The 18,681-nt window shown below is 43.0% G+C and overlaps 2 protein-coding genes across 6 annotated transcripts in view; one reads left to right on the forward strand and one right to left on the reverse strand.

Annotated features, from left to right (window-relative positions):
• The window catches only part of Lar (tyrosine-protein phosphatase Lar), a 375,895-nt gene extending 371,618 nt beyond the window's left edge, over positions 1-4,277 (reverse strand). The window contains exon 1 of the mRNA XM_067357826.1: positions 3,687-4,277. The gene's annotated coding sequence lies outside the window, so the exon portion shown is untranslated. The remainder of the gene's footprint in view (positions 1-3,686) is intronic.
• Positions 1-18,681, forward strand: part of LOC105674723 (uncharacterized) — a 237,534-nt gene that overhangs the window by 108,092 nt on the left and 110,761 nt on the right. For all 5 annotated transcript variants that reach the window (XR_010890910.1, XR_010890909.1, XM_067357834.1 and 2 more), the window contains one exon: positions 8,568-8,613. The gene's annotated coding sequence lies outside the window, so the exon portion shown is untranslated. The remainder of the gene's footprint in view (positions 1-8,567; positions 8,614-18,681) is intronic.

An 18,681-nucleotide genomic window follows, 5' to 3' on the forward strand; every position in this document is an offset into this window, starting at 1 on the left:
GAGCGTACTGAAGCTGCCCAGCCGAGCGGCCGCATAGGCAGCTAGGCTGTATAATATTACTAGGAGGATAATATTGCTTCGATAGTAACCATTGTAGCTTACACTGATAATATAAAGGTATAGGTATGGGGATAGTAGGTAGTTGTATAGGGATACGAAACAAAATACGAGAAGGATGTTGTTGAAATTATCGCGAGGGCTTCGTTCTCGACGGTGATAAAATTGCCATCGGATTTTCAGCGATGTTAATCGCAAAAAGATTCGGTGTTTGAAAGGGAAAGAATTAACCGAAATTGCAAACGCCATCCTCTTTATTTATTTCGGGCAGTGATCACTGAAGGATTGAACGCGCAGGTGGGTCTCACGATCGATAGCAGTGTCGTTGATGACACGGGAGAAAATATTGCCTACACGCGCGAATCCTAGCGCAGCGAAATGAAACAGACAGGAATGACGTGTGTCCGTTCCTTTTCTCTCTCGGATAATTACCATGCGCGATCATGAAAATTAATCATATACTTTCGTCGCGTTAATCAAAAATATTATCTCACCGCAGCTTTTCACGTCTTGATACGCGCCAGCTAGATGCGGACTCTTGTTTGTTGTTACAATTGGATTTTGCAAAATAAATTTTGCAAATTAAATTTGTAAAACATTTCCAACATTTGTAAAACATTATTGCACCTTTGCACGATGCGATCACTCTGTACAACGTAAGTTGATATATTACCCGATATGTATCGACGCGGCTGGTAATCCTATCAAGTGCAATGCATTTGAAACATAATAACTACATCCGTTAGTCGAGTCGCATTTTCTATGGACGTAGCGAAATTTCACGCCTCCAAGTAATTTATATGATGGACATTGCTTTCGATAAATATGATAATTACGAAACGGGGGGAGACGCATAAGCGAGATAAACGAGACCTCGATACATTTTTCATGCGAGTGCATAGACTAGAATTCGTTACAGTAATTATTGCTTTTTTTCCAGACGTTTAAAGGTGTTCTAATTCTTTGAATATACTTGCTAAATATTGCTTGCAACGTTTTTCTATAACTTATATTATCATTTATAGGATGAAAATATAAAAATATTGGCACGTAATTACTAAAAAATTAGGTCAAGTCAAGTCATAAAATTTTCAGAAATTTTCTTTCTTTGCGTATTATCTTTCGAATTTAATTCTGGATTCAACAAAGACGTCGCGAAAGAGGGTAAAAAAAAAAGAATGATATTGCATTATTTAAACCGAAGGACGTTAGACACAAGCACTGAAATAGTTGTATCAGTGGAAAACCGCTGCAGGGATCAGAGAAGTGAAGTTTCGTAACTTATTGCTGGAGAATTCTTGGTACACCTAGTATTTTGCTCGACCGTGCGAGCGCACAGTAGACAAGTGCGTACTTTCGTGGATCAAACTCGTATCTCACCTCCGTAATCTTTGCTAATACCAACGGATATTCGTAAGCTACCGCTCAAGGCGGATGGTGAGCATAATTAGGTGCGGAAACGTAAATACTTCGCCGATGATCAGTTATTAGCATACCTGCATAAGTATGCTTTAATCTTCCGGCCGTTTGAGTGCGAAGCGGTATTAGCATGAAACAAATGTTGTAAACGCAGAGTTAAATCGAGATTTAGAAAATCAGCGGCCCGAGTGACAGCGGTCCAACAATCAGCTAAATACACGCGTCGCATTTAGACATACGTAACTTTTTATGAAAAAAATGAATATTCTAGATATTATTGCATTACCAAAGAATATTTATTTCAGAAATAGCGAAGTTCTTAATTGTATTATACAATTTAAATTTTTAAATTAATATTGCTGTGATATTTTTGATTTAATATAATTTATATTTGATCTTATAAATATCAACAATATAATGTTATAAGTATCAAAAATAAGTATTCCTTACAAAAAACAAATCACATTTTAATGCATGCAAATCGAATTCGTTATTTCAGACGTGAGAAATTCGCTATTCTCTATAAAACATGTATAGACGCGCAATCTCAAATTTCGGCGTTCAGTAATAATGCATAAATATTAGGCGAAGATAGCGCAACCTTTACAAAGATTCATTTCAGGTTGACCGAAATAAAGGAGATAAAGATAAAGTACAGGATGTGCTAGTTCAGGAATGTCATCTTCCCACATATGAGTTGATCTATATTTTTTGTTCCTTTGACATTTGCATGCGACATAATCTTCGAAAATCAGCTTATTACATTGACATATACCGTATATATACCGTATGAAATGTTTCATAGAAAATTGATATAATGACGGTAGAATCAGTGTCTGCTGTGGAATAGGGAGAATACAAAATCGTCAGTCTAAAGTGCATAAGGACAGATAGCAAAATCCGCCGTTGAGAGATAACGGCTAAAAGGTTCTATGCTCCGGGGTTATACGCGATAAAATTACGCGATAACGGTAATGTGGCGTAAGCACCGTGCTCGTCGGAATATCAAACGCCATATTCCGCACTCGCTCAGGACAGCCGCGATAAATTATTACAGATCCGCACACGTTCCTACGTTGCGCGCGGCGTGTCCAGAGAAAGATTACCTCAAATAGGTATGCCGATCGACTCGACTGCGATCACAAACACGATACTACGCCCGAAGCTTAAATGTTCGGAAGGAGCGACGGGGCGAGCATTGAAGGGAAGTTGCGACTTAAATTTTTGATACAATCGCTTTTGACGTTCACGAGAAAAGTCTGGCCGAGCTAAAAGCTTAAGATCATCGCCGCTCTCGATCGATTCGTTTCCGGCTTCGAGCGTAATCGGATTGCACGTTGAGCGCGCGAACGGACCTCATTCACGAGTTAGAAAGTAACCGCGCGCACGTTTTGTACATCCATACGGAGAAACTCGGCTTTTGATCGCAGTCCCCGTGCATTATGTACTCGAACGAGTTCATCGTACCGTCGTTAAAAATACTGTACTCGTGCAACGACCTGGATCGCAGATCACGCTTCGACAGTCGATCGAGATTACGTCGTTCGCCACGTAACCATTGATGTGTTGAACGTATTTTTATATCTATTTTTATATCTAGTCCATATAAGCGTGCTAAGGGCGGTTATGGTGTCTCGTTCACGTCGATCATGATTATTTTTGCGATTAAATCGATCGCGACGAAATGCCACACGTGGTGTCCCAATTTTAAAGCCACGTATTTATTTGCGTGCAAAAATCGCATGCATGCAAACTATGAATAACAGTTAATCAATGTAAATTTATATTATATATCAAGTATCAGATTTTATATTTGTTATACGGGTATATAAATAGATATTTATTTCGATTTAACCCCTTACGTAAAAAATATCGTCGCGTGATACAATAAATTTGCACTGTAAAAATATTTTCAGCGCATATTTAGCGTTAAATGTAGCCGCTTGATTGCTAAAGTTTTGTTCATACAGATTGTATTTAATATCAGCATAACACGGGAATTGGATAATCACATTTGCCATTAGATGTGCGGTGCGAATACGGGCCATTGAGTTCGTCGATCGTCATCATCATCATTCGTATATTGACGCGACGTGCCATTCGGGTATGTAATTATTGTCGCGTCTCGGGTGCGGGAGAAGAAAAATGCTCTCACGGAGAAGGGTGGTGTTGAGTAGAGCGCGGAAAAAAGGAATATCTTTCACACTCACCTGAATGGGTGAGCTGCTTGAGGAATGCTTCGTAGCGCGCGGCGCGGAGGCGGGTGGTTCACCGCATTTTTCCAAGCTGTATAACGTCGTCGTCGAGTGTTCACGTGTGCCACCACTACTACCACCACCGACAGAACTCACTATTACTATTATTACTATTAACCAGCACCAGCACCACAATAGCAGACGCGAAAAAACGGCTCTTTATTTCACTCCGTATCACGGCCGACGTTCTGCGTCTCGTCGGAACGCGAAATACTTCAGGCTACCCTCGACCGGCCGAGTAACGTTTGCACGCGAATTCTCGATGAACGACATAGACGTCGGTTCGACGACGTGGCAGTCGCGATTAGAGTCTCGCCTGGGCGCTTACGCTCTCGTCGCGTCGACTATTCGATCAGACGCGCGAATAACCACTCGGGCGGCGTGTCTGACTCGTTATTGACTCGTTCTACTCGCGGCGATCCTCTATCGCGATGATGGGGGAAACAGGCGAGGAAAGAGAGATGATGAAGAGAGATGAGTTTCGTCGGGACGAACGAATGCTATATGACAAATCCACGTTGCTGGACGGTGCCGAAACGCGTTCTACCCCTGCTGACGCCGGGGGTGAAACTGAATCCAAAAGCGACTGTCGTGCACTCGTGGGTGCTCGGGCGCATGCTCCGTGTTTTGCCGCTTGGCCTGTGTACGTGCGGCACGTCGCTCCGTACACCTATATATCGCACGGTGTGCCTATACTGGGTGGTCAAGAAAATTCTCCGTTAAGAGAAAATCGTCCCCGCACACTTCTTCGCTACGCGGAGACTCGGACCGGCCGGCTCTCGGGCGCAACCCCCATCGCACGTTCACTGGCGTTCGCTTTCTACCCCTAAATTCGATTGCCGACCCCGACGTGGTCGTAAAGATACGGGAAAGCGGCGCTGGCAACTCGTTGCAAACTCCTTTTTCTCGGCGCGGCGAAATGGCAAGCGGCTCGTTTTTACGCGAGTCACTTGATTTCTTTTTCCCTCCTTTTCTTCTTCTTTTTTTCCTTTCCTTTTTTTTCTATTCTCGCAACGAGGCACGAAATAACGACCCAGCGGCGGTGTGGACTCGCTGCGAAAGGAAACTCACGTTTCGCTGAAACAAGCAGCGGCCAGCATCGTGTCGCACCGACGATGCATTTTGTCGCGACTACAGTTGCCTCGTATTTTCGATAAAAATCCCGCACCTAGCTCGCGATAAAATAGCGACTACGGCGATTTTAATTTAAAACACTGTGTTAACTTGACGCAGCGACGACACATAGACGGGGAATTTCAGCGCGCACCTGCGATTTCGCCAAAAAGATCATCGCCGAGTTACAGGCCATCGACGCTCGAGCACGTCGTCGTGCCGGGTGCGCCATTTTAATAACGAGCATACTTTGAGTTTACCGAATAAAGGAGTACGCCTGTGCGGCGAGTATTCTTTTTCTTTCTCGGCCGGAATAAAGGAAGCAAAAAAAATGAAAGCACGGATTATTTGATCGTCCTTTTATAGACAAAACTTGCGGTACACGCGCGAAATCATTCCAAATTATATTATGCAATTCCGTCCACACGTGGAGAGCTTGCGTCGACGTTACATTTTCTGCATCTCGAACATCTGGCTTCGCGAAAATCTTCCGTGAGAGCTCGCCCAAATCTTCACGCCGCGTTGCCCGCAAGAAAAACCATGTAAAATTAACGAGCGAGATTTTCGTAGGATGATGTAACCTGCGTTTTTCTTTTTAGCTCTTCCACGGTATACATTAATTTCGATTAAGGAGCCGCGCCCACTAATCGTGTACGTGTATAGAAATAATATCTCGAGATATTATTATATTATAAACATTACTTTGGAAGTTTACCCCGTTTTATATCAAATTTCACGCTATTTAATGCAATAAAGATAAGTTAAGGAGAATAAATTAGAATGGAAATAGCTTCGCTAAATTTCTCGTATAAGCTATAATGAACACGCCGCGAAAAACTCTTCATCGTAATGAATATAGTAAAAATTCTTCTTCGTGCGATATAAATCTGCGTGGTTATCTTCGAAAGATTTTACAAATAAATTAAAATGGGATAAATTGAAAATAAGTTATATAATTCACGCTTGTTTACAGTAATAAATAATATCTCACTTGCATTTCTCATTGCGTAAATTAATATTAAATTTTTGTTTAGAACGTACAGCTTGCATGAATAATATGTTTTATTAATATATAATAGAAGTATGAGATAATAATATTACACATTGTTGCAGTCTAACAGCAACAGCATGCACAATAGTGAAATTGTGCAAATTGACATTTGAAACGTGAAAATTTAATCATAGAAAACTGACATATCTCCGCACGACGAAACGAGCGAGAACAATGGAAAAGTTGAACTTGTTCGTCGCTGGTTGCCGATCACAAATTACACTTCGACACATATCGCCGAGTTTTTGGCACATTTTCTCGCAGCAAAACAAACTTTCCTTGTTCTCGATCGTAAATGACGCGAAGGGGAAAGGGAGTTTCCTGGACGTCGGATGGACGTCGGGTGAGCTCGACACTCGGGGAAAGGAACCCCAGAAGCCGCAAAGGAACTCGATCATTTCGTATATATCTATATAATACGTACGAAGCTTGTATTCACAGTCGCCGCAGACGTCTTGCCTGCGCGGGTTAGCAAACCCATTTCCTTCAAGCTCACCGAAAGCCTCGGAGGAACGAAGCTTTGAATCTTCCTTCGTGAATATGGGCTTCGGCGGAAAAGAAGACGACGACGCGGCGTCTTTGCGACTTTGATTAAAGATTTAACTCGCGGGTATATAACGACGGTTTCACGAAGAGGATCTTTCAATCGCGTTTATCTCGCGTAAAAAGCGAGCGTGGTAATTATCGATTGTTCGCGAAAAGGGCCATTGAAAAAAATTTCATTTTCACACACCTCGAGATTACTGTCGTCATGTTTGAGAAAACAGCGTTAAGCCGCGGCGTGGAAAAAGTGCACCTCTAGTGCAAAAATCGAGAGGAAACAGTTAATATTAAATTAAAACGCCAACAGCGAACGAACTCATTAACATGCCGGAGAATTTTATTCGTTTTTCTATCAGAGTGGACGGGAAGAGCTGTCTTCTCAAGAGAATATTGCACAAAGCCAGCTGAATGTTCGTCGAACGCCTTTATTATACATTTTATACGCGAGAAAAGACAGAAAATAGTGCTGCGCGAAAAAGGTGGTGAAAATGTAGTTTGTATTTTGTGTAAAGCAGTTAATCGCTCACTTCGCCTTTGCTAATGAGTTCTTCATTCTCCCGAGCTCCGCGCCAAGAGTGCACTATGCATCTTGCAGTATTTAGCTGCAAACTGCAATCGGCCACGGAGTATACAATTACATTTGCGAAATCACGTGCGATTTCACAATATCGGCGTATAAGGTCAGAGGGAAAACGGCGGGAGCTATTTTCTAAAATCCGCGAAGCCGCGCGAGACCTTCCGGCTGGATGGAAACTCGACCCGCAAGATCACGGGAAAGCTCGATCACTTTGCCGGCAGCTTTTCATCCAGGCCTGGCAAATCCATTTCCGTCGACTCCATAATCGCAACCCGTAGCTTCGAAGGGATTGCCGGCACCTCGCTGAAGATGCGCGGAATGGTGCGAGGGCTAAAGACAAGATCAACAAACGGCGTGGACGAGGAGCCCCGCCGAGAAAGGAAACGACTTCCTATTTTCTGGCGGTTAGATCGCCCTCTCGCTTCATGTATCCCAGAACACGGGTCGGAGAGTGACGTATATGGCCATCAACAGGCCGAGGAGCTTTTCACGATCCTCACTCGAGATACAGTCGTTATGGCCGGGAATCGGAGCAATCAACTTGACGACAGATCGGCGTCACGATCATCCAAGTTAAATTAAAGCCATCGCAGCATTAACAGCCTTAATACATCGATTGATATGTGAAAAATTAGGAGTGAGATGCTAAACCGGTACCTAAACGGCACTTTTATTTTTATTTTTTGTGGTGGAGAAAGTACTTTATATATATATATATATTTAACAATAACGCGTTGCCAGATTTTTTCTTTGCCCTATCTTAACATTCTGGACTATTTCTTCGTTTAAAATGTAAATTGCTAGGCCTATAAATTTTTATAGTACAAGATTCCAGTGGCTATAACGAATGAAATGTACAATTAATCGCTCTAAATCATTTTTAAAATTCTAGTCAGCGAAACCGTCTCTCGCAGCGTTTATTTAGTCATCGATTATGAATAAAAAGATCGATGTGCGTCATTTTGCATTGTCACTAACAGCACTCGGTTAAGAAGACGCGGATATCGACGACGGCCAAAACAGCCGCATGGTCCGCTTTTCCCTCTCGGTCGTTCCCGATCCGCGACGAATTTACGACCAGCCAGCGCGCTATACGTCTCTCCCTCGAGACTTTTCCGTTGCCTCTATCTCGTTCCTGCACAACCGCCCACGTTTCCTGCGCCGCCCATACCCCCTGTCATCCCTCCTCATCATCTCTCATAAACGAGTGTTCGTAACAAGTAGCTCGCAGCTACGGACGATAAGTTGCGGGACAGGAAAATAAATGTATTTATTTACCGCAACGTTTTTATATTCCGTTTGATTGCAAAATTGAAGTTACGCGTAATATAGGAAAAGCGCCGTGCTTCACGTATATTTATATTTTACGAAGTACAAATCTGGTACGTTATTTCTGCATGCTGGAAACACCTGGGAACCTTGCGAACCGGGCGTAGGCACGATACTTTTTAGTTGTTTTTCTATGAGCACAAAATTCTTCTATTTATGTTTTCCTCGCGTTTATGGATTTAACAGCTGAAATTTGCTAACAGAAAAATGGTTTTTGTTACAGATATGCGTATACAGTGTACTGCAGTCGGAATTTTGCCACAAAAGATGTAAGTACACATTGAAACAAATTTTTATATTCCTTCTTTATCAATTGTCTATACATACAAAATATTAAATAGAAAAGTATATACCGTACCGCTATATTTACGCATGAATGTTCAATTAGTGACGAAATATGAAGGGATAAAAAATGGTGTAGCACATGGTAATAAATGTGGCGAAAAAAGTAACACAGTTAACACAATTAACACTTAACGCAAGACGAATCAACGCGAAAGCTCTCTGCGTGCACGGTCAAATTGCCGTGACAGCAAAAATCGTGAAAAAAGTATCGCGAAAGCACGACGTCCGGTAGATGCTCGCGAAGCACCGTAAAAGTTCACGGTAGGAAAGATAAAACTGCGTCGTAACAGTGCGCAAACTAGCAACGTGAACTTTCGAAGATAAACTACCTGATCCGCTGACGACCCTCAAAAACTTGCTTTGCAGCGTATCTTGCTTTCTTGTAACATAAACGCACGCCGTCAAACAGTCGATTTAATCCAAAATGACGTACAATTTACGCTGTAAAATTCTCTCTCGTAATTGCGCTACATAACTTAATCGTTATCTAAACATGGAAAAATGTTGTTTTTTAAAGAGATCGGAGCATTTCGTCTGCGTGTAATAATAAATAAAAGCAAGCTTATTTAAATAAATTAATTAAATATAATTAATACAAGCCAGTTTGTGGCAGAGTAATGAAAATTGTAAGAAAGAAGAAATATTGCATCGTAATTTTTTATCTTAAAATTGGCAATGTTTATTTTTTAATTATTTGATAATGATTGCTTATTTTATAATTAACAAATTTCACCACATACTATTGTCGTCGATGATATTCTGAATAAACCACGCAACATGTTCTTGATCGATACGTGATACACACCGAGAACGCCGCCTCGTTATACTGTTGCATTTATTTACTGGAAAAATAAAATATTGCTGAGCGAAACGCGAGGTGTATTCCATTTTTATGCTCGTTTCTTCAACATAACGAATACTTCTCGCTATTTATCGTCGTTTTATATGCATGTTTATCAGAATTGTAACGATGTAGCTTCCGTTGTGCGTTGCACCTATTCCATTCTTCTTAAAGCTGTCTTAATCCGTAGTTAAGCGCGAGGTAATAAACTCTACGGCGGCTCATTAAGGTGGACTTTGTGCTCTTTTTATTCCGCGATGGCACAATGTATATTAACACTCGCAGTAAATATCGTTCTTATCGGCACGTTTCGCCACCTTGTTAACGCGCATTGATTTTTCTTGCCGTGCCGACCAGCGGCAGAGTACGCGTTGGGGGTACGCGCGGGCGGTCGCGACGAAGCTCGTGGATTTTGATAAATAGCGTCCATCCCGTAAACGGTCCAAAAACGCTCGCCGCACGTTCTGTTAAAGCCAAATAATTCAGGCACTCTGTGCTAGCCGGTCTCCGCGCCATTATGTGATATTCGCCAACTATACCAGTCGCTTCCACTCGCGCAACCCGACCCCCTTATTCCGGCTATTAATCTCTCCTAGGCAGTCCTGTGGAAACTCAATGTACCAAAACACGTCACGCCGAAAAAGTGCACAATCGCAAGTCGCGCGTAATGCCTCGCGTATTCTCGTCGTACATTTAACACCGGCGCGACTAAAATGTTGAACCGCCATATACAACGGTCGCATTTAGCGCCGACGGGAGAAAAGAATCAGACGGCTACGTTTAACGCTAAATGTATGACGGGAATATATGAAACCGCACACGTCGCTTCGTGCTTTCCATTTTTATGTCATCACTTAGATTACGCCGTAATCCGTAGTAAGATCGTGCGCTAGACGCGACACGGCCCCGAGTGCGCCACGCTTTATATTTAAAATGGTTAGTAAATCTAAAAGTCGTAATGGCTCGTACTAAAGATGTCCGCGTCGAAGAAATAGAATTAAAACTTGAACGTGTTCTACAAGCCGGTGCGCGCCCAGTTTGAATAAAAAAGTGAAGCGAGCGAGAGTTACGCCGGGGTTATATCGGACGGAATTAATTGAAGCACTTTAGAAGACTCTATCGCGTAGCAGTTTACATAAGAATGTTGTGCAGCGAATGGTTCTGCCGCCCTGCAATGTAATAACGTACTCTAGTATTCCGAGAGAGCTTTATACGCTAGTCAACTTGGAGGACGCAGTAATTCTTGATATCCGTGTTTCTGATACTCACGATATCATCGATGAAAATTGTTTGACAGGAATCCGGAGAATTTTAGTATCACATAACCGATATCGCATAAAAACACTCAATTTCTCACAAAGCAAATAAAACATTTCTCCGAATGGTAGTAACTTTTTATCGCAAAACTTTTTACGCTTGCAATATTGAAAAATATTCCGTTAGAAGGGAACGATTTATTTGCGTTTATAAAGCAGGATTGCTAAATTTGTGATTCGATCTGTTACTGACATCCAGATCGCAGGAGTTCATCGATCAGCTTTGTTCTCAGAACGTAAAATATATTTCGGTTCTATTTTTTTCGCGGTTTTTTTTTAATCTAAATCCAACTTCTACTAGTAAAACTGGTACCGGCAAAAAGTCGAGCCATCCATCGTGCAATCGATTTTTCTATCTACGGGTTTAAGCACGAGGAAATGTCCTGCCAGTCACGTGTCCCTCCGATCGATATTTAATAGCGGCTGTCACGGTTAGGAATTCGATCGTAAAACTTTCATCTCAATGGCGCTGAACTCGCAAACTGCATTGAAGATCTTATCGGCGACTGCTGCAGGAATAGCGACATAGCGGGCGCGGTGTAAAAACAGTTCGTCGTCGATTCTCGTCGACGTGGCCGATCTCGTGACTACCTCAAAAGCGAATTAATAAACGCGGAATTCCTAAATGACATCGCCGCCGCACGTTTCGCGTGTATTGCGCGGTAACTCACATACAATATATTCTCGTGTGGACGTACACCCCCCCTGCCGGGAGGAAAGATAGAACGCCGGATCAGCGTATTCTCGCCGATAGCTGTTATCGATAGTGCGTCGCAAACGCTTCAATAGCTGTAGTCATGGAAGCTAAGGTCTAAAGCAAACACGATCAACGGCTCTCAGAGTGATACAGTGCGCGGATTGTCTTCTGTGTACAGGTAACTATTATCGCGCGAAAGCGACAGACGTTAGGCGGAGCTTGATTAATTTGTATCTGCGCCAATTAAAGCTGGATATAACTTGTTTACAGTTTACTATGCGAAAGTAAGCGATGCCGACGTGTTTTTTATAATTAATGATAAAAGTGAATTGATGAAGTGTCAATAATCAATTAAACGAGCGACATCAAATTCTCAGAAAATCAGAAAAACTGTTTTATTGTGATATTATTTGGCATTACCATTTTTTTAATTATGTAAAATGTAGCAATACCAATATTTTTCTGTAAAATTTAAAATTTTCAAAGAAATGTGTAAGTTTCCTTTGAGTAAACAATTTAGTAATAGTTTAGTAGTAGTTTTATTATCTTCTTTTGTTTATGTCATAAATATATCGGAAAAGAATTTTTATTAAAATACTTGTTAAATGCGACTTCTCTACGTTCCTATTTGTCTTTTATCAATTTGTTTAAGAAGATATGAGAACATTTTTTACAGAATTATATTAAAAATGACGGAAAAAAATATTTAACAAGAGCATATAAAAATGTACGAAGAAAAAAATAAATTATAATATAATAACCATTGATTACTAAGACACGTTTGCCTCACAGAAACATTCTAAGGCGCGCGAGCTTTTCAAATCAGCCGTTTCGTATGCAACGATACAATAAAAGCTTATAGGGCATCAAACGCGGATTGAAATATGGAACGTCTCCAGAATAATCCGAAACCGGTTAAGGGAATCGCGGGAACGTATCCGCGGCAGATGCTTTCACAAGTGCGAGAGTATCATTCAGCCAGCGTTTGCAGGCAAATGTGAGCGAGGCGTCGCGCCGCGCGGCATCTCGAGAGGTATGCGACAAAGTGTGCAGGAACGAAAGCCGGTGCGAAGAGTATACATTTCCGTGTCACGCGATGCCTGGCGACACTCGCGCATTAAATCTATTCGGAACTTAAGCTCAGTTACGACGTAAGCGGAAAGGCAAGGAAGGAGACAGACGGAGCAAAGGCGAGTCTGACGGGACGAGAAAGGTGAAACGTGGAGACGAAGCACGGGGTGGAGTGGAAAGTTATACGCGAGAGCGCGTGAACGGGCTTGTCCGTCCACGCGCGCTGGGACTCGCGCGCGCGCGCACGAGGGAGAGAGCAATACTTCTGCCGCCCGGCAGCCAAGGGGGATGCAAACGTCGCGCCCGAGACTGAAATACTAAAGTGAGCTTAAGTGCGTTGCCATAGGGACCAGAGGGGGTTGAGAATCGGCGGGGTAAGTAGGTAGGTAGGTAGGTAGGGTCGGGACGCGCTCAAGTGTACCGCGTGCACGACGACAACGACGATGACGACGACGAAGACTTCCATGCCACCGGCGGCGTCTCGTCGTGCCGCGTCTCGCCATGCGCCCCTTCCATTTCTTTCTTTCCCCATCCACTCTGCTATTTCACTCGACCGGGTATCCCGACCGAGTGCTCTCTCCTCTCCCCGCGACAGCCAGCGCGCGGGAGCCACTTAACTGTCCGGAAGTAAGTGCGATCGAGATTTTCATGGATTCACGCGCGAAATTGAAATCCTCTCTCCGTGAGATCAGCCGCGAATGCTGCGAGCGCGCCGTCGTGCCGCGCTGTCACTTCCTCGAAAACGGGACGGCTGCTCTTACTTTTTACGAAGTACGAAAGAGGAGAGACGGCGAGAATGGTCGGGTAGTCTTAGGAAAGTTCTTCGGATAAGTGGATTCGCGCGTGGCCGCGCGGCGGAGTTCGGGAAAAACGAGACATACTCCGCCGTACGTCGTTATTTGGTCGGGTTATCTGAATTCAAATTTGCCCGAAGTGCCGCGCGCGTGAATAAATTACCGCGCGGCAGAAAGGCGTCTATTATAGTTTCCGCCGGCGAGGAATAAACGGTGCGCGGTCGCGCGACTACCGTCGGCTATCTTGAAAAATTTTCCGCAAGCGCGAGAAACGTTAGGCATTATTCGGGGAGGGAATATTTTATCGGGAAGAAAGACTCGCGCGGCGGAACGATATCGGTAGAAACGATCAGCGCAGACTACACAAATCTTTTTACAGACGAATTCATGATGCAGATGGAAAGGGAGAGGAGGGAGAGGAGAGTTTCGTTGAGTTTCGGGACGCCCTAAATACGTCAAATGCGTAACGCTCGCGCGTTTGTACGCTACGTGTCGGTATGGCGTAGTGTAAGTCTCTGTATATCTTGCAGGTGCATTTCCGCAACGGATGCACATCGGCGCAGAAGAACTTCTCTCGGAAATCTTTACTAAATCCGTCGATGCGATATCGACGTAGAGAACGTTCGCGTCTTCGAACTCCGATAAGTTCCTTTCACCCTTACACGAAACGTCGTCGGCGTGTCACTCGCGGCACACTTCATCAATTATTTCTCGCCTTACGTGTTACTTCATCTAAAGTTTAATACACACGAAATCAATCGATGCATTCACCGTTACTCGCTAAGAAGAATGTCAAGATTAAATAGATAAATCAATATTAACAAAAAACTAAGCCTATACATATTACATCATGTTTTTCAGTGACTATAAATCTTCTAAAATATAAAATTACATTTTTACCCCAAATTTCTCATTTATATTCTTCCCTCAACGAAATTTTTTTCTCCAAAAGCTGCCGCAATACGCAGAGAAAATTATGTTGATTCAAGAAATACGACCGCACGCGACACGACATAACGATCGCGCGCACAAAGTGATAAACAAGCGAGCGGCGAGAGAGCGCAATTCTTGTTCTATATTCTGCCGCACTCGCGTTCCTCAATTTCCGCAAAGTAAAACGTAATAGGGGTAACGGTGGATATTTATTCCCGTCTCGAACGACATCCCGAACGCGCGGGCATCGCGGCCGTTTATTATTTGCAACGTAAGCCGTCGCACGTCCGTAACAATACTTCGTAAGTTCGTAATTTGCATCTCGTTCCGGATGTATTCCGTGTCGTCCGCTACGTATCAACTCCGTTGCCGTCGTTAAACGAGTTTTCTCCGCGCGCGCGCGCGCGCGCGCGTTTGCTCCTCTTCCGTTCATGCGGCGCCTTTCCGCCCGCTCGAGTTTTCCCGGACGTTTTTCTTCGTGTTTGCTCCGGGCGGCTTGTCGACCGCGGGAAGGATAAAAATTCCCCCGTATTCCTGCCACGATCAACCTGTGGTCAGAATTATGAAGGACACAAACAGCCAGGCGGACCGCAACAGACGTCGCAGCCGCAACGCCGCGAAATAATGCCGCGACGAGGGCTACTTTATTAAATCCGTCTGTCGTGAATGAAGAGAACGGACGACGTTGTTGTAAAAGCGACACACCACGGCACGGACGAGGTCGACGGCAAATCGTCTTTCTCGTTACTTGGAACCGCGGGTTGATGACCGCAGAATGGAGGAGCAGGCGAAGGTGAGAAGCCGGGCATCATGGGTTACTTCGTTAACCCTTTGCGCATAGTCTAGCGTCCGACTCCGCTGCATTCAGGTGCACCGTAACGAAATTTAGCGCGGTCGCCGAGAGTGGACATAGTCACGAGCGTAGACGCGGACGTTGACATAGTCGTAGGCATGAGAGACGCTTGATAAAACAAAGCTGTTTTTCTTCTCTTCCGCGCCCGCTTTCAACATTTTTTTCGCGCTTTCCGCGTTTTCTCCGTGCAATGCGCTCGGTTAACGAGCGTACATATATCTCGATTGTACGAGTGAATTAATATATATTGTACTATACAGTTTATGCGAAATAAAAGCCGAGGCAATATTATTAAATAAAAGACGCAAAATTTTCAACACGCCAGTTGTTTTGAAGCATTCTTGGAACGCTCCACTAAAAGAACTGCGCTTTCGAGAACATGCAGTCTACTAGATGGGCGGTTAGTGAAAGAAGAAAAGAGAAAGAGAGAGAGAGAGAGGGAGAAGCGTTGCGAGCTTTTATCACGTCATCCGGTTGCCGCATGATTGTCGACCGTACCCTTTTTTTCGAGTGTACTTCAGCACATATTTTCGCGTTTTCAACGCCGTTACGCACAACTTCTGCCTTGCTTCCGCCCTTTGGCACTTCGCCCTTCGCTTTCGACCCGTTGTGCCGCCCTCCTGCTCTCACCCTGTCGACAGCGAGTTGCGAGAGTGCCGAGCACCGAGAGCCTCGTAACTAGGTACAGAGGGTGCGCGATCGCGAATACCGTAGGGAAACCGGGGGAACCAGACCAGCTGCAATATCGCGATACACAAACTTATTGGCGAAACTCGCGAAACTTGCGCGAGGCTTTCGGAATTCCAAGATGGCGCGTATCCGCATAGCGGATTAGCTTGAGAATACCTTTGGCAGATCGAAAGGCAGGGATAGGACAGAGAGCGGGAAATAAAGAGAGGGTGAGACAAAAAGCGAGATTGGGGGGGGGGGGGATGCTTGGAAATGCTACAGATGAAAAATAAAATGCCAACGAAAATTCATAACACGCGGCACAACCCCAGCATTGTGCCGCGCTCGCGATATTAGCAGACGCGATTACGACAAAAAATATTTTTTTCTATTTTGAACACAGGCAACATGGAGATCGTAAAAGAATTATTTTAGATGAGAACAAAAATAATTTGAAAGTAATAAAAAATCGTCCTCGAAAATGAACAGTCAAATGTACTGCAAAATGTACTAGTTGCGCGGAAAAATACATGTAATTTGTTTATTTATTTACTGAACAAAATAGCGAAAATTTAGTAAGTTGCTAAAAATAGATAAAATGTGGTTGTCAACTGAGAAATAGAGAAAAATTAAATTACACACTTTTTCCTTCACATTTATATTTAAATGTAACATTCTCCAGTTTTCTGTTTACATCTGTATATATGTATCTCTTGCGTTTTGTTTTAATCCTAATTCTGGATATATATAATCACGGAAATATATAATCACGGTAAATAAATAAATTAATTTAGCTTAACCTGTGTCTCTTTTGCAATCGATGCATTGCTCGAAAAGCAAGTGCGTTGGAGGAAGGTAACGGATTTCCTCGCTGAAATTCGTTCGGTGAGTTGTTCCACTTGTAAATGGCATTGCTTAATTAGGTCGACCGTGTGACAATTCGGTGCAATGGGATTCGGGCTCGACAATGATAATGGATCGTATTAATTATAAATGTCGTATCGTCATAAATATTCACGAGGCAAGCAAATATTTTTGTATTTCTCGCTTGGTCGTTTAGTATAGCATAAATTAAGCACTGTTGTTGTTAATGCCTTAGCAGTGACATAATAAGTTTTCGAAATTTGAGTATTAAATTATTAAATTACAGTATTAAATTATTTTACAATGTTTATCGGGTTTTCGAAAGAAATCAGAAACGTAATAAGCGTTGCTCTATATCTTTTTGATTCTACATCGCATTTAAAACCAATTATACAGTCCACTAACACAACTTTCCTCGTTAAGATTCACTCGACTTGTTTTTTGTCGTTGAGCCATCAATCGATTTTCAGTCCACAAATCGCAAATTGAAGACTCAAAGTGTCATTTACATCGTCGATTTTCGACGTTTCTCCGCAAAAACCAGCGATAAAAAAAATCGCTCTAACGCATTTATCCTATATTTACCAAAGTCAGCAATTTGCACATTTAACAACGACAACTCTCCAGATTTATTTCTTATCACATTCATTATGCGAATCATTATACCAGATCGACACAACGGGGTGCGGTAAATGCGATACAATGGGATATTCGGAGATTATATTTACCCCCTCTAATTATATCGCGGAAATCGTGAGTTCACGTAGAAATTAATTGCGACCGCGCGCTACCGGAAGCCGAAGTAATTCGTATCAGTGCATGGACGTCGGTTTAGGTTCCCGTAGCTCTGCGCGTATCGGACCGATATGACAGGTGAAACATGGTCGATAGCAGCTATACTACGTGCGTCCCTTACGTTTGTAATAGCGGCGACGCAGTACACCGTGTACGCCACCGGGCGGAGTGTAGGCTTCGCCGGCCGTGGATGTACCGTGTGCGTGAACCACGCAATGCAGATTGTCGCAGTCAGTAGTTTACCCCTGCAGTGCCCAGCCAGGCCAGTGTAATCGAGTCGATAGAGTCGGTGTGCACTGGTACGGTCCACACGTCGGCGAACGTGTCGGCGGCGATACGTTTGTTGCGTTACATCTTCGCATCGCGGTATGTTAACGAACGGCGGGCATCGCGACGGGTGTGGCGCACTCCGACAATGATATCTTCCGCTCGGCGAAATTGCGACTCTCTCGCAGAGCAGCTATTCCATTAATAATTCTGTATAATTAATTATAACACAGTACACAGCTGTTTTGTGCAATACATTTAGAAGTCGTGATTGGATCTGCAATTATACACGTATTTTATATCAACTTCTTTTTATGTAGATTCAGAGCTGAGTATATAATTAAATAAAAATCGAAAAAAAAGACATGTCAACGTATATTTAGAGAGATTTAAATCTATTAAATGTATTAAATTTATTAATTAGATTTTTATATTTATTGTGTTAAGAAGACTGACGTTTTCAATTTAAAAAATCTTAGACTAATTGCATGAACGTCGCTTAGCGGTAAACTTGATTAACTAAATTCTCTTTCACTATCTGCGTCAAGGATGGGATGATAATCTGGGAGGGGCAACGAATCGCTAACCCAGAATTAATTAACTCAGGCCGTCGATTCACCTCAATCTTCATATATATAGCCTGATAGAGAGGAAGGTAAGAGGAGGAAAAAGTCACAGACTTATTTTCTCGGCTTTTGAACCTCGAGATATTTGACTAAAAGCACATTTATAACATTTCATTACTATTGATTCGAAATAACGAACTCTCATAATTTTAAACGAGGAGTGCCACAAACGATAAGCAACGGCCAACGCGTATAAAAGAGAGAACGTAATCCACGGCGGATAACAGGATAAGCGTTGCGCATAGACTAAAGTTCGGGCGCTAATG

This window comes from Linepithema humile, chromosome 6 (genome assembly GCF_040581485.1).
Source record: "Linepithema humile isolate Giens D197 chromosome 6, Lhum_UNIL_v1.0, whole genome shotgun sequence".
In the NCBI taxonomy this organism is placed as follows: domain Eukaryota; kingdom Metazoa; phylum Arthropoda; class Insecta; order Hymenoptera; family Formicidae; genus Linepithema; species Linepithema humile.